The sequence below is a fragment of the Euprymna scolopes genome, chromosome 10 (genome assembly GCF_053919585.1).
Source record: "Euprymna scolopes isolate OS-2025 chromosome 10, ASM5391958v1, whole genome shotgun sequence".
Classification (NCBI taxonomy): Eukaryota; Metazoa; Mollusca; class Cephalopoda; order Sepiida; family Sepiolidae; genus Euprymna; species Euprymna scolopes.
In genome coordinates this window covers 74,225,667-74,244,309 of record NC_136491.1, presented here as the reverse complement: position 1 = coordinate 74,244,309, position 18,643 = coordinate 74,225,667, and the positions used below count along the sequence as shown (strand labels likewise).

The 18,643-nt window shown below is 32.2% G+C and overlaps 1 protein-coding gene across 1 annotated transcript in view; it reads left to right on the top strand.

Annotated features, from left to right (window-relative positions):
- LOC145286106 (uncharacterized) overlaps positions 1-18,643 on the top strand; it is a 680,754-nt gene that overhangs the window by 468,514 nt on the left and 193,597 nt on the right. The window lies entirely within an intron of this gene.

The following is an 18,643-nucleotide window of genomic DNA, read 5'->3' as shown; positions in this document are numbered from 1 at the left end:
GGAATGTATATATAAATGGCGCCCAAACGTTGGTGTATGGCCATATTCTTCTCAAGCGCTTTTTATCGCCCCCGACTCTCCAACTAAAAAAAAAAATTATAAATGCACCAAGCCTCAAAGGAAAGAAACAAAGAAAAAGAAAACAAATACAATCGGTCCTGACGATAAAAGGCTGCACCGATAGAAAGCGCTTGAGAATAATATGGCCGAGCAACAACCTGGGGGCGCCATTTTATATAACATGCCTGCTGAAATTAAAAGGGCCGCTCGGCAAATGGAAAAGATATCCAGAAAAATCGGAAAAAAAGAATAATTCTGTCGTGTTCACTCAGACGTGCTTGAATATATATATATATATATATATATATATATATACACATATATATATACATATATATTATTTTACGTGCATATATATATTCACATTCAGTAACAAGAATTTACTTTGACAGCCAGAGTACATGAATAAATATATTATATTTCAGGAAGAAAAGTATCCTTCGAAATCGCCTAAGCCAATATCGAATGAATCCGAATATATGAGAATGTATGAAAAGTAAAGTGGTTATTACTAGTCTCTTTCCCTCAAACAATTTTGTTTGAGTGAAAGAGACCGACAAATCGTAACCACTTTTTTTTCATACATTCTCATATATTCATTGTGTTTGTTTTAACGTTTTTATAAATATGTATTTTATATTCATTTTGCATTCGCATTCGTCGCGTATGCATATCCACATTATGGATACGCAGTCTGTTTAATTATTTCTAACAATAAAACTTTCATAAGATGCAATCGATTCAAAGATATGGTCTTTGCACGTGCAATGTACACACCTAGAAAAGCTCACTAATGACACAACGCACTCGATATAAAGGTGCTATCCATTTCAAGTTCGACTTCTCGTCCACAGTTATTTGCTATATTTTTAAATATTTCAATCGGATTATTAATATTCACATACATTGTATTGCTATTATCTCTATTATATAAAAAGAAGTTTGTTTCGGTGTGTATCTGTGTGTGTGAAATCGTTTCCTACGGACTCGAAAACTGCTGGACCGCTTTTTATGAAATTTTACACAAGAGCACGTTATGTTCTTGGCAGTGTTCTTAGATATGTTAAGTATCGGAATTGCTTCGATAAGTATCGTTATCGATAATCGAAATAATCCGATGAAAGAAGGAAGAGGCGATTTTGACCAAAGTTAACACCTTACACAGTCTAACACCACAAGTGCATTTTAGTAGTTTTATTACTACACTAGCTGAAGGGCCCGACATATAAAGTCACCGGTTGGTTCTCTGATATAACAGGGCCGCGTTTGAAATGAATGTAACTGTTTAGATCATAATAGAACTATAATTCTTGATTTTTGCAGTTAAAATTAAAATTCAAGACATTATACATATAAAATAATTTTATAAACTCATTAGTAGGTATTCTGGACTAAGTCACAAGTTCTCTATCGGTGCACCGCGATAGGTCCAAAACTAGAGGAGGCGATCTCTCGATTTGATCGAAAAATGAGCGAGTTCACTGATTTGGATGACATTAAAATTATGGGAGTGTAAAACATTCGGTAATCGCGATTCAATCCCGGCTAACACCAGGTCTCTCTGCTAGTTTGTTTTACATAAACACAACCATACAAGGAATGTAGGAGATATATTTGCTTGTGTTCTTCAAAGACTTTATAAAGCTTGGAGTAAATGTTTTTTTTCCGGATCACAATATTTTCCCAGATATTCGGATAACACTAATAAAATTAATGACTTATCTGTTAACAAGATACAAGATAGACGTAAGCTGGTTATAAGTTCATTCTTCTAAAATAAAGTGCGTTCTAAATTTAAACAAAAAAAATCTCTTCTTATGTACTGGGTCTCCGTCACTGGCTCTGGGCAGGGCATAAATTAACGTATGATAACAGCTTGAATACCGAGTTATATGTGATGTAATTAATTTTTAATATAAAGTTTTAGGGAAAATTGCAAAATAGTTAACATGCGAATACCTGTAAATTAAAGAAAAAAAATGGAATTTATGCAAAACGCATTAGAATGAAGTAGTGTTTCTGAACGTGTGGAAAGGAATTGTAATTTGTTGTTCATATGAAAATAATCGTTAAACGTTCAAACTGGGCGGTTTCATTATTTCTCGGGAGGGGGGCTATAGGTTCGCTAGAATTTACAGTTCTGCAGTTTTCCCAGTTTCATGTTTTCTAGAGACGTTTAAATTTCTGTAATTTTATTAAGGCAATCCTTGAATTGATTACTCATATAATATAACAAGTAAATAAAGAAATGTCTCTCTCCATCATTGTGAATAATATAAATCCGTTGTATTTTGTAAGATGTAAAATAGCTTCTTGGGATGTCATTCTGTTTGTGTCCCCTGTAATGTCAAGGGAACGTATCAATTCTCTATACTATTAGGTTGATGCAAAAAATAATGCTTTTTACTTGAATTTAAACCTCCAAAACGACATTGTTTTTGCACCAACTTTATACAAGGTTACAAGCAATAATAGAGACAATGCTTTGGCGTTTATTGAAATAAACGTAATGAACAACATAGTAATCGCAAAGATTGAAAACTTGCAAACAATTTAAGCTGTGGGCTGCAGGATTCTTTCAACAAGATTTTTTTTTTATAAAACCAAATTTTCGTCGGATTAAGCATAAGGTTTGGTCCTTAAAATCTATCAAAACGGAACAATCCCTAAGATTAAAACCAGGCAATGCTTTACGAGTAATGAAATAAGGAAAATTGATGTAGTAAAAGTCTTGAGTTCTTTTAGCACTGTAAGCAGTAGCAATAAACTTCGTTGGCCTATTCAGTGCTAGTTTCCAATGCGAATTGGAGACTAACGAAATACCACAGCCTCAAACATAATCTTTGCGTAGTCTTTATACTTGATTATGACTCTTTTCTCAACAATCACTAATGGAGTTTCAAGTTGTGCAAATTCTGACCCAAACAATAACTACTCGAAGATTCAAGCGATGCTAAACGTATGTAAGCTTCCTAGAACACTGTTGACGCGTAACTTTAGTGGTGTTTAATAGTGTTCAATCGCCAATCTTCAACAACGTCTAACTTCTTCCTTGCCTAATGATTTTGTTCGCATCTATAAGCTTGTGTACATTCCAGAACTTGCAATGCTTTAGTAGACATCCCTCCTAAGCTATAAGACGAACAATAAACTCCCAATTAACTCCAACGTCACGAATAAATCTCATTTTTGAAATCTTTTGAGTTCGCTGCACCCATCTTTTGGTATTTTTTTTCGTATTAAAAATGTTCAATCAAACCATTTTTTCTCCCCTGCAACGGTCAATTTAGGCCAAATCTCAGTACTTGTAATTTTGTCTTTAGCAGGTTCCTGACTGAGAATATTCAATGATTTAGCAATGTTGCACTGTCCCTCTCCTGCTTTATGAAACAAAATAATAGCGTTTCTAAAGAGACATATCACTCATACGTACGAAAAATGAAAAATAATGTTTTTAGTAATACAGAGACAACCGTAGATTAACATAATCACCTACTAATTCAAATCAACTGCATTTGACCGCTTGAAAAATGACGTTGAACATGTTTTTTGCCAATAAAAGAATTCTATAACAATAGGTTCGGTTTATTCCATACATGAATAAATAGACGACATCGAAGTTTTACATGAAAATGTAGTAAAAAAGAGTTAAAATAGCACAGATTTCATGAACTATGCTAGGCGACGGCATCGGGCAGTGTACTCGTTCCAACTTTTCGAGCATGAAAATAAATCGCGTGAGTTCTGTCTGAAGTAGTCCTCCTATTTATCTTGATATGTAAAACATCTAATTAGCAAAGAAAAGGAGAAATGAGTCCCGCAGTAAACCTGTCTATTTACAGTAAAAGAAAGTAGTGAAAAAACAATAAAACTGTGTCATAACTACAACCCTATTCTAGTCTACAATACAAATGAAAAGGCATGTTATATTTCTACTGGGTTATGGTTAGGTAGATGAAAGAATTGAGTTCAAAATTAAGTACAGAATCCGAATTTGATAATATGCAGCAGGCGAAAGTCGCAGCTTACATCGGTCGAAACTTACTTATGATTAAACAATCCACCCACAGGAAACTTTCACTGAGAACTGATTATTACTTATGCTTTCATTCCTTTTTTTTTTTTTGCAAAGCGTCGTATTTTACGTGCACAGAAAAAGTAAACTAATACATTGAGTTTTGTATTAAATATATTCTGGAAAGAAAATAGCTACAATATGTAAGAAAGATTAGTATTTGTTTAATTAACTATCTTACTTATGATAAATAGGTGGACACTGACAAGGGCTCTTAAGGGGGTGTTTCACTCTTAGCGATCATCAAAGTTTTCCTTATAGCATTATTCGCGATGTGTCCTTTGCGAATCCCATATACAGATTCATTCGTGACCATTGTTGCTCAGTCAACTGCGTCATGCATCATATTCCATGCCATAGTGCCCCCTTGTTTAACTTTATTTGATCTCAACAAATCTTATACAACACTTTTTCCTGCTCCTATTTCGTGGAAACACATTGGTTTTCCAACCCTCCTACACTCCTGGCAAGATTAACATAAACTGATGTACTGATAATCAGCTATAAAGGTATAAGTTATGTACCACTTAGAATTTATATTAATACCACCACTAGTCGTTGCATATGAAGAAGATCGAATAATACATGGGAAACAAATTGGAAATGGTCATCCAAAACAAAGTCAAAAATAGGAATGGAAACCTTGTTTAAAATATTGTTGAATATTGAAAAAATTGCAGTTTACGCACTTGAAAAACAAAGGTTACCATTTAGAAACCTGTTTCAAGACATATGAATGGAGAGTTTTAACTATTCTGTACATTCGCCTAATAATTTAATATCCAAATGATATTGTAAAAATGAATTTACCTTGGGAATTTAAAAGAATATTTAGCATGGTACGTAACCTGCAGAAACACAGAAATTTGATGTACTAGTTGTTAGAATTATATGAAGAAATATTATGAAGAGTAAAACGTGGGGTTGAGTTATTTTCAGCAGACTCGTAACTTTTGCATCACTTTTTAATTTTTAGTCCTGACATTCAATGAGCGAGGCTTCTGACAAAAGAGGAAGAATTACTGTTTTTTGCGTTGAAACCTACCTACATAATATTTATCATTAAATAATTTTGACCTTGAAGTATTGTTTCGTTTTGCTCGTTGCATAAAATGGTTACATGCTTTGTCATGGGGGATTTCCACAAAAAAATATTAAGCGCACATCTAGTTTAATTTCTTTCGAAACTTCTATTATGTCCACCATTATTTCTTACAGAGAAAACAAAAAATGAAATATAATTCTCGCATCTTATGAATATTCTATAGCGTTTCCAAAATGTTTCAATATATTACATCTCCCAAGTTCCTTACAGTGTTTTGAATTCCCTGTCTAATAATTGCGTGTATAAGATAAACAATTTTATTCGTATGTCTATATTATCTTTTTGTTTATTCATTATTCAAAATAAGCGTCTTTTCTTTGGATAAAAATCTATTTCTGAAAATGGACAGCGGAAGAAAACAGATTATCAGAAAAATACACCCTAAACCATAAAGCAAACGTTGAAAGTGAGCGAAGAACATAAGTACAGATGTTAATCTTGTTAGTTCAAAAGTCTATTTCTGCTCGCATTAATATATATATATATAGAGAGAGAGAGAGAGACAGACAGACAGACAGACAGACAGAGAGACAGAGAGAAATAGAGAGACAGAAAGACAGATTAGGTTATACCACTAATCATCACTAAAAAAGGTGTCAGGAAAACAAAAACAAAAAAATTCTTCGTGAAAGCCACTTTAAAAAAGGAATTAATAATCAACAACAAAACAAAATGTCCTCCAACAATAGATTTAATCTTCTCTGTAAAGAGATTATATATATATATATATATATATATATATATATATAAAAGATACGTGTGTCTGTATGATTGTATTTTCACTAATGACACTTGTGTTTTTACATATAGGAACGTGAGATTTTTTTTAAAATATATCCCTTACTAATACAATAAATTACAATATGGCAATACATAGATATATCAGAGCATTGTATATATATATATATATATATATATATATATATATATATATATATATATATATATATATATATATTTATTTATTTATTTATTTACCAGTGGTGAAAAAACCGCACTAAAGTACTCAATGTGTAGTCAGAGCAGTATATAGGAAATTTATTACTGTGAGTCCAGAATGAGTTTACAAATTGTTTCAACTAGAGGAAAATCCTCAAAGAGAGGAAAAATCCAACTAGCATCATCAGAATTCATAGATGGACTAAGTTATAAAGTCAAATAAAAATGTAAAGATCGTAGATAAAGGGGAGTTAGAAAAGAAGGGGGAGTGGTGGGGAGAGGACGTTGGAGTTTAAAGTAGTAGGAGTGTATTAAAAAAAGAGAGGGGTTTATAATTAAATATTAATTATGTGTAAATTCTTATATACGTGTTTTTTAACGGTTTAAACTTAAAAGACGCTACTTTTGTTGATAACGGCATAAGTAACAGTTAATTTAAAGGGTCACCATGGCAACAGGTTGGAGAGTTAATGTTAGTGAAGGAACGGGTTGAAAATGGGGTTTAAAGTAATTTAGCCGGGCGGGGAGAGATTGAAAGATATTTATTGTTTATAAAATGGAAAGAAAAAGAAAAGGAAAAATAAGTTAATGAATTATACTTTACAGGTTTATTTTGATAGTGTAATGATATATATAATTAAATATAATAAATAAATTAGCCGGGCAGGTAGAAATAATACGTTACAGGTTTATTTTAATAAAATAAAATAAAATAGGTGAAGGAACGGGTTGAAAATGGGGTTTAAAGTAATTTAGCCGGGCGGGGAGAGATTGAAAGATATTTATTGTTTATAAAATGGAAAGAAAAAGAAAAGGAAAAATAAGTTAATGAATTATACTTTACAGGTTTATTTTGATAGTGTAATGATATATATAATTAAATATAATATATATATAAATAAATTAGCCGGGCAGGTAGAAATTATACGTTACAGGTTTATTTTAATGAAATAAAATAAAATAGGTGAAAGCTTAAGTAAGTAACTTAAATAATAGAAAAAAACATTTTTAATAAGTAACACACAAATATAAGTACACGCATAAATATGCACAGCAAATGCACATACGTAAATGGGGGAAAAGCACATGCGTGATCACACATACATAAATATATATATATATATATATACACATACACATACATATATACACAAACATACATATACAAACACATATATATATGTACACATACACAGATACGTAAAAATACACGCATATATACATATATAAACATATATGCAAATACACATACATCCAGATGCAAACACTTACACATACATATATATATACATATACATATACATACATATATATATATAAATATAAATTAGCTGGGAGGGGGGGAATTGAAAAATATTTTATAAATAATTTTTAAATTTTCAGGCGTTGTAGTTGAAGGAAAGAGAGAAAGAGAAAAATATAAATTAATGAATTATAAGTTACAAGTTTATTTTACTAATATAGAAATAGGTAAGAATATCAGTAAGTTAATCAAATAATAATAAATTCATAAAATTATTAGGGAGATATTTATAATAAGTGAATAAAACACATACACACAGAAAAACACACACACAAATATACATGTAGAAGATACGTACACAAATACAAATATATATAAACACATACATATACACACATGTAGAAGATACGCACAAACACAAATACATATATATACATACATATACAAACACACATATATATACACACATATAAATACATACATACACACACATATACATAATATATAAATAAATTAGCTGGGCAGGGAGAGATTGAAAAAATTAATTTTTTGTTTTTAATTTATTATTTATAGTTTTTTGAATTGTCGGGCGTTAAGTTGAAAGAAAGAAATGAGAAATAGAAGGGTAAATAGGTGAATTATACGTTATAGGTTTATATTTCTTTTTCTTTCCATTTTATAAACAATAAATATCTTTCAATCTCTCCCCGCCCGGCTAAATTACTTTAAACCCCATTTTCAACCCGTTCCTTCGCCTATTTTATTTTATTTTATTAAAATAAACCTGTAACGTATTATTTCTACCTGCCCGGCTAATTTATTTATTATATTTAATTATATATATCATTACACTATCAAAATAAACCTGTAAAGTATAATTCATTAACTTATTTTTCCTTTTCTTTTTCTTTCCATTTTATAAACAATAAATATCTTTCAATCTCTCCCCGCCCGGCTAAATTACTTTAAACCCCATTTTCAACCCGTTCCTTCACTAACATTAACTCTCCAACCTGTTGCCATGGTGATCCTTTAAATTAACTGTTACTTATGCCGTTATCAACAAAAGTAGCGTCTTTTAAGTTTAAACCGTTAAAAAACACGTATATAAGAATTTACACATAATTAATATTTAATTATAAACCCCTCTCTTTTTTTAATACACTCCTACTACTTTAAACTCCAACGTCCTCTCCCCACCACTCCCCCTTCTTTTCTAACTCCCCTTTATCAACGATCTTTACATTTTTATTTGACTTTATAACTTAGTCCATCTATGAATTCTGATGATGCTAGTTGGATTTTTCCTCTCTTTGAGGATTTTCCTCTAGTTGAAACAATTTGTAAACTCATTCTGGACTCACAGTAATAAATTTCCTATATATATATATATATATATATATATATATATATATATATATATATATATATATATATATATATATATATACATATATATATATATATATGGTGAGCTACGATGTTCACTCTTTCGCTGCCGGAAATTCAAGTGCCCCGAGACGTTTTCTGCGCAAGCGGCTAGAGGCACCCTTTTTCTTTTTACTGAATTGCTCTGGAGGTTCAATGTTTTGATTTTTTTTTGACCAATCAGAGAGTTTTCCGGGCTGTCGGAAATTATGTGTCTGGGAGCCGGTGAAAATCTTTAAAAACCTCTGTATTTTCCAAAAAAAGGGCAGTTAACAAAATTCAGAGGTAGTGTTGAAAGATATATATATCACTACTGTCTGCAGCTAAAAACTAACGCGACAACACTGGGAACGTAGCAGGCGAGTCGGCTGATAAAACAATGTGGGCGAACACACAGACACAGTAACTAACTTTTGTATTCCCCCTTCTACTATCGCATGCTCATTTTTAATTAATTTTATGTAAACAATTATTTTAAAACTTCCTTAATCTCAACTAATCCCCCCCCTTTTGTTCACTCATAAATGAACTATTATTTTCATTGAAATATTTCCTAAGAAGTAATAAATCTTTTTTTATAAATTGAGAGTTAACTGTATTTATTTTGTTGATATATTTTCTACGAAAGAACATCGTAAATTCGACTCTCTGTCTTGCTCTCTTTACTTCTTTTCCCCACAATAATAGTAAAATTAATTAATAAATAATAAACAAATGTAAGAAACATTGGAAAAGGCCAAAACTGGCGACCCACCGACGTGATTATTTTGAACACGCAAACATTTCTATAAAAAAAAAAAGGCTATCTTCTGATGCTTCAAGTAACCAATCTTTTGATGTGAATTTCAATGAAACTAAACAAAATGAAAACCCAAGAAATAATTTCACTACAAATTCACCATGGACCAACAAACAAACAAAAAAACTGCTTTCTAATACTTCAAATAACCAACTTTTGATGTGAATTTCAACAAAAGTAAATAAAAAACTCAAGAAACAATTTCACCAAGGTCGCGAAAAACTATGGAAATTCAACAAAAATAAACAAATTTTTGTATGAAAACGATAAAACAAATCCTTCTGAATATAAAAATCTACTTTTCAAAAAAAAAAAAAAAAAAAAAAAATTTTTAACATAAAAACCTATCTTCATAACAAAATTATAAAAGACAACATACAGCAAAAGTGTGAATAACAAAAGGGAAAATTAAATGGCAGAAAACGAAGTCGACATGGCAGCAGAACAAGATAAACCAGTGCAGTCAATTGCGATGAAAACTCCGGCATTTATTGATTCAAATGTACTAGCTTGGTTTTCAATAATGGAAGCCCAGTTCAGTATTATGAACATTAAGCAACCAAGACAAAAATTTTATCATATTCTCGCGTCACTACCAACGGATATAGTTGGAAAATTACAAAACAGCATACTGGAATCAAAAGACTTTGATAAGTTAAAAGATGCTGTGATTAATCAGTATGAAAAATCAAAGCCTGAAATGCTGGACAAACTAATGTCATCTTCAATCATGACAGGACGTCCTTCGATTTATTTGAACGAACTTATGTCGTTAGCAGGTAGAATTGGTGTTGGAGAAGACATTGTCCGACATAAGTTCATCCAAGCCCTACCTCATTCGATCAAACCCGTGGTAGCAGCACAAATTGATCTCGATCTGGAAAGACTTGGTAAAATGTCCGATGACCTGCTGTTATATTTTAATAGACAGGAAGCCACGCATATACAACAGATATCATGGAACCAAAACCATCGTAACCAGAGTGATGACGGATCTCAAAGAAAAAGTAATCCGTCACAGAAATCATATAATTGTCCAAATGGAGTTCGTCCTTTTAACAAGGATCAGAGACCCAAAATCTGCCGTTCACATCTATATTTTGCCGAACGTGCAAAATATTGCAAACCATGGTGTAAATGGCCAGACAAACGGAATGTGCAAATGCAACCCAGTTCTCGTCCTGCCTCCCCTGCTTTTAGTAAAACATCGGAAAACTAACCCGGCGAAGCGTGATAGCTTCCACATCTTCGCCGCTTCTTGAAGTAGCCGCACGGTTAGGAGCTATAAAATTGAATTTTGTTGTGGATACGGAAGCTGCAATATCTGTAATCCCAAGAAAATATATAAGCGGTATAGTTATATACACAACAAACATCTCAATTGTGTCAGCTAACGGTCAGAACATTGAATGTTCCGGTCAAGCAGTATTAAACCTGGCACTTCATAACTTGAGGCGTGATTTCACTTGGACCTTTCTCATTGCAGAAACTACCAGACCTCTCCTAGGTTATGATTTTCTGAATCATTTTGGATTAATAGTTGATTGCACAAATAACAAATTGATTGATCAAACAACCCAAAGATATTCAAACGCACAGCCATCACCAATACTTATGAACATTGCTTTATGCTCGGATAACGTTGCCGACACAACAGTTCACACAATTTCGCAAAAATATCCCAACTTAATTTCTCCACATCGCGATTCCAATGCAACAAAACCTAAAGTGTTTCATAGAATTGAAACTGGCAGTAACCCTCCATCTTTCTCTAAAACGAGGCAGTTATCAGCCCAGAAATACAACATAGCAAAAGAGGAATTCAGGAAACTCCAGAATGCCGGAATTATATCCCCCTCTAAATCAGAGTGGAGTTCAGCCTTGCACATGGTGAATAAATCTGATGGGACTTATAGACCTGTAGGTGACTACAGGTTACAAAACACTATAACAAAACCCGATCGATACCAAGTGCCAAACATAAATTCCTTGTCATCAAAACTGCACGGTAAGAAAGTTTTTTCAAAAATTGATTTATCTTCTGCTTATCACCAAGTACCAGTCCATCCGGATGATGTATGCAAAACAGCCATCACAACACCCTTCGATTTATATGAGTACAATTACATGCCTTTCGGTTTGCGGAACGCATCTAGTACTTTCCAAAGGATGATGGACAATATTTTCCGCGACATCGATTGTATTTTTATATACATCGATGATATTCTTATTTTCTCAAATAGTGAAGAAGAGGATTCCAAACACCTCGATACTGTTTTACAGAAACTCAGTGAGTACGACCTTAAAATTTCCCTTTCTAAATGTATTTTCAATGTTTTTCAACTTGAATTTTTGGGATTTCACATATCTGTTGATGGTCTTAAGCCAAGTGACAAGAAAATCCGCGAATTAAATGAATTTCCTCAAACAAACGATTCAAAATCACTGCGTCGATTCCTTGGCATGGCAAATTTTTACAGAAAATTAGTTCCAAATTTCAGTGAAATCAGTTTACCACTCACCGAGTGTATTCGGTTGAATCAAAAATCTAAGAAAATAGATTTTACAAAGGAGGAAGTTGAATCCTTTGAAAGGATAAAAACAAGTTTATCAGGTGTAACCGCTCTACCTTATCCCGATTCAAAAGCTACTAATTATCAGCTTGTTACGGACAGTTCCAGTTACGCTGTTGGAGCAGCACTTCATCAAATGATTGACAATCAACCAATTCCTATTGGATTCTTTTCAAAAAAGTTATCACAAACTCAACAAAAATATTCTACCTTTGACAGAGAATTGCTAGCTGCTTATTTAGCAGTCTTGTATTTTAAACATCAGGTGGAAGGCAGAAACTTGTTGTTATTAACAGATCATAAACCGCTCTGCAGCGCCTTTAAAAGCCAACCACCTTTAGAATCCGATAGACAACAGCGTCACCTTTGTTTCTTGAGTGAATATGTGACCGATATTTCACACATAAAAGGTTCACAGAACACTGTAGCTGATTGCTTATCGCGACCAGCGTATGCAATCACAATTGATATTTGTGACTTACAGGAGATGGCCAATCACCAAACCACTGATGAAGAAACAAAAACTCTATGTGATCAACTAAAGCCGTATCAGATTAATGAACATAATACAATCCTATGTGACGTGTCTTTACCTTTTCCACGACCTTTTGTCACACAAAAGCTCCGGAAATCTGTTTTTGACAGTTTACACAACTTGTCACACCCTGGAATTGCTGCTTCAACTAAAATGATAACTTCCAGATATTTTTGGCCCAAAATGGCCAAGTCAATAAAGGAATGGTGCAAGGAATGTCAGCATTGCCAACAAGCAAAGATAAACAAACACACAAAAAGTGACGTGCATCCATTTGAATTGCCATCCAGCAGATTTCAAACTGTACACATTGACATTGTTGGCCCTCTACCACCAGTCAAGAGCAAAACAGCCCCGTATTTCTCTCCCTATCGTTATTTATTAACATGCATCGATAGAAATACGAGATGGGTAGAGGCTTGTCCATTGACCGAAATAACTGCAGCGTCAGTATCAACTGCTTTTGTTGATCTGTGGATATCGCGATTTGGTGTGTCCCTCCATGTCGTTACAGACAGAGGTAGCCAATTCGAGTCTGAGCTGTTCTCAGAACTGTCAAAAATTATAGGGTTCCACAGGCGGAGAACGACTTCGTACCATCCCCAAGCAAACGGAATGATCGAGCGAGCACACAGAACATTAAAGACAGCAATTATTGCCAGAAGAGAATCTTGGTTATCTGCTCTTCCTATAGTTCTTCTAGGTATCAGGATTACACCCAACGATTCCAATTATTCACCATTTACTGCAGTTACGGGTGCTAATCCAGAGATACCTAGATTGTTAATCGATGCGTACGAGGATGCAAACATTGATATAACAGATGCTCACATAAAAGCTCTAGCTGAGGAGATGCGGAAATTTGACACAGACGGATTATCCAGTGGACACCTCCATTCTTTACCTACTGTGTACATTCCTAAGGATCTTCAAATTTGTGACAGCGTCTGGTTGAGAACAGACAGGATTCGAAAATCTATGGAAGCTCCATATACAGGTCCATTCCAAGTAGTACATCGTCATGGCAAATATTTTACTATTAAAATGTCTGATGATGTACACAGTAACGTTTCCATAGATAGATTGAAGCCTGCATATTCTTCAACAACGTCAAAAGATTTTGTTCCACCCCTTCCAGTATCTGACACTTTTGTATCTTCATCTGATACAGAGGTTGAAAAGAAACAAACTAAATCAAAGTCCGGGAGAACCATCAGGTGGAAAAAGGACAACACATATTTTTATTATTAAAAATAAAAATGATGTAAAAATTTTCTAAACAAAAAAAAAATTTTTTTTTTTCCCAACCTACATTTACATGTAAATATACTACCAAACTTTCCTTCACAAAAAAAAACCCAAAGCTATTTATCATGAACGATGAACCTTTAAACTCCGTTTACTGGGCGGAAAATTATATGGTGAGCTACGATGTTCACTCTTTCGCTGCCGGAAATTCAAGTGCCCCGAGACGTTTTCTGCGCAAGCGGCTAGAGGCGCCCTTTTTCTTTTTACTGAATTGCTCTGGAGGTTCAATGTTTTGATTTTTTTTTTGACCAATCAGAGAGTTTTCCGGGCTGTCGGAAATTATGTGTCTGGGAGCCGGTGAAAATCTTTAAAAACCTCTGTATTTTCCAAAAAAAAGGCAGTTAACAAAATTCAGAGATAGTGTTGAAAGATATATATATCACTACTGTCTGCAGCTAAAAACTAACGCGACAACACTGTGAACGTAGCAGGCGAGTCGGCTGATAAAACAATGTGGGCGAACACACAGACACAGTAACTAACTTTTGTATTCCCCCTTCTACTATCGCATGCTCATTTTTAATTAATTTTATGTAAACAATTATTTTAAAACTTCCTTAATCTCAACTAATCCCCCCCCTTTTGTTCACTCATAAATGAACTATTATTTTCATTGAAATATTTCCTAAGAAGTAATAAATCTTTTTTTATAAATTGAGAGTTAACTGTATTTATTTTGTTGATATATTTTCTACGAAAGAACATCGTAAATTCGACTCTCTGTCTTGCTCTCTTTACTTCTTTTCCCCACAATAATAGTAAAATTAATAAATAAATAATAAACAAATGTAAGAAACATTGGAAAAGGCCAAATATATATATATATATATATATATTAAACATGTAATATATCGATACCCAGACCCTCTTCACCTTCATATTAACTTGACTGATGGTTCGTTTGTTTATGCGAATAAGTACGGCTTCTGTGATCGGAAGGCGCAGAATACACTTTAATGGGGCTAAAATTTAAATATATTTTTGAATTAATAGTTAGGTGTGCCACGTTGGTAGATGGAGCTTTTAAGGAAAGACGTGTCGCATGGAAACAGCGAGAAATATTAGTCCTAGTAAAGCCGATATATGAATTGTTTTTGTTGATACATTCTCCTACACGACATTTAAAAACATACACGGCTTTACTAGTTTTTAGCAAATTGTTGTCGAGTGCCGGCCTATTGCGTATTAGTAAGTTAGTTGTTTTGAATGTTTTGTAAAAAATGATGTAGTTTAGTTTAGAAGTTTTTCTATGTGCGAAAATGTGTCTTTGAACGGTATTATTTTTTAATTATTTTTTTCATCGTTTATATAATTATGATGATTACAGTTCAATAGGTTAATATTATTATTAATATTTATATTATTATGACGACCATCATATTTAATCATTATCATTGTTCTTATTAGTGTTTTTGCAATGGTGGATAAATTGTGTTTAATTTGTTGCTTGACAATATAATTTGGGAAGTGTTTGTTAATAAGATTATTATTAGTAAAATGAGTTTGTCTCGGTATGTAAAACTTTTCTCTACGGTCATTTTATACCTATTGGGTCAGCCACTTATGAAATTATGACCCGATTCTTTACTTGCAGGCATTTTGTACAGGCAGTTAATAAATTCATAAGTAACTGTTTTTATTTCTATATCGAGGAAAGGAATTGTGTTATTTATTTCATGTGTGGAATTTATTACCGAATATTTTGGAAGCGCGTTTTTATTATTATTTATCTTATCTTTCCATTAATACGAGTATGTCGTTGACGTACCTTCTTTATATAGATGGTTTAAGAATGATATTGGAGATTTTCCTTATCACATTGGTCATAAATAATTCCGAACAAAAGGGGACTATCTATACTCCAATAAATCTGCTTTTTTTTTGTAAATTGATATTCATATTAAAAACTCTTTTTCCATTTATTTAAAAAAGAAAATACAACTTTGTTATATATGGATTGTGGAATTGCATTACTCTATACAAATATCTTGCTAATTTATATATTTTTTTAAACATTCATTTTTATTAATTCTCTATTATATTTTTGGGGAAAGTGTACTTATGGAATTTATCATCTTTTACCATATTATCATCAATATAATTACACGTAATAGTAAAGTAAAGTTTACTATTACGTGTAATCATATTGATGAAGGTATTCTACATGATTTATGCTTGTGTAATATTTGCGTAAAAAGTTATATAAACAGAAAGTTCTTTTTATATATATTCATGTATGCGTATATATATTAGTTTAAAAAGTTGCCTATACAACTTCTTAGTCAATTTTTAATCTACAGATATGAAACTTCATAGATAAGGTATTCGTACATATGCGAAACTTTATATTTGAGTTTTAGCCGGGGAAATTTTATGCAAAAGTATGAAAATGAAGAAAATGAAATTTGCCAATTTAAGGGAGAACGGCAGCATTATGAAGACGCATGCGTAATGTAATAGCTGTTGGTTCATGTTTTAATTATTGGCCTTGCAAAAACATTTCTTTATAGCTCAGGCATTAATGTAAAAGAAATAATTAAATCGTAAGCTAAACCTTTTGGTTTCGAATCTCAGTGGTGGCACACGAGTCATTTTTTTTAACCTTTTAATTCATTACTACATATTAGGTCCAATATAATAATACATACGAAATCTGCATTGATCTAAATATCATATTAAAGTATATTTTACAAGCGGGAAATGCCGAGCGGCCTGATAATATATATATATATATATATATATATATATATATATATATATATATATATATATATAGCTAGGCCAGACACACGACTATAACATTATCACGCCGCCTCACCTGTAATAATGTTAAATCTAGGGCCGTTTTCTAATATTTACATAAAAACATCACTGCCCGCCTAAAATTTCAGAGAAATTTTAGTTAACAAAACCAAAATATTATCCCACGAAACGAATGTAAAGAAACTTAAAATTCTTGAATCTTATATCAAAACGCAAAAGCCTAGCCTAAATCAGGTCACATTTCAGAATAGTAAAACTCTAATAATTTGCATTACTCCTCCCCCTTCCTCATACTCACCCGTCCCTGTCACTGACCATAGAACAGGCATGCTCTCCTTACTTTCCTTTACTACACCAATGTCGTTGTCAGCAGTCCGAATGAAACTCACTCGCACCCCATTTACTACTATTTAAATAAATCTTCCCATAATTCCTTACCGAAACTAATACACATTTCTGAAGACGAATTCACGAAAAGTTAAAACCGCAGACACTTTGAGAAGAAAAAATGCTTGGACCATAAATCTATACATTCGGTGTATATACAAAAATAATACGTAAAATTAAGAAAAATAAAAAAAAACGTATCACTAAACAGAAGCTTTCTGTTGTTTTTAACAATATCTGTCTGAATGAAAAAATGCTTCTTAAATACACGCAATATATATATATATATATATATATATATATATATATATATATATATATATATAAATTTGGGCGATCGGGTTTCGATTCTGGCTTGAGGTAGTTGCTTGTTCGATGAGGTGAGAAACAGCGAAAAGTACTGCCTGTGGATGACTATATATATATATATATATATATATATTTATATATATAAAGAAAGAGAGATGTTATATATATATATACATATATTTACATATATATATATATATATATATATATATATATATATATATATATATGTAATACATGAGGTATTGTTTATTATATATAATACATATAAATATTTTAAATAATTGAAATAGTATATATATATAAAATATTCTATACATCTATAAAATGAGAATGTGTGCGAGGACTTCTCAACCTATATACTCAACGAAGTTCCGATCTACAGGCTTGGAATTTGGTATACAGGTTATTACGATATGTGAAAAACATTAATCGGTTTTTATTCGAAAAAATGCCTGCTAAAATGGCCAAAATTGAAAAATTAAGTCGCTGAAGTCATCGGATTTTGATTGGTTTGTCAAGTGTTTCACAAATACACATTCGTAAATCGTTCACATCATAGATTACTTATAACAGAAATAATTAGGTTGAAAAACAGTTTGAAATAATATTGTCAAGCTGGCATAATAGTTTCATACTTGACTCACTGTCTACAGGTTTTTAATTTCGAGTATTTATTTTTTTATTTACATGAAGTGAACTGTTTAGAAACAAGGCTGATTGCTATTGGTCGCGTGCTCTCATGTATTGAATGAATGGGCGAATGTAGAATTGACATGAAATTCTTAAAGATAAACTAAAATGATCGAAAAATTTGGCTGAAATGACTTAAATAAATAAAATGTAAATGACTCAGAATGAACTTAAGGATGAATTGAATGACCTTAAGAATGACTTGAATGCTTCAAAAATAACTGCAATCCTTCAAAAACAACTTAAATAATATGGAGAATGACTTGAATGGCTTTGATACTGACTGGTTGTAAAGTGGGTGGTCAGTTTACATTAAATTAACACAGAAAAATGATCCCCCACTTTATATCACAAAGTTACAAACATAAGTATAGCATGTAGTAAGACCAGATACTAAACTTTGATCTTGGTCAAAAGGCCAAGAAA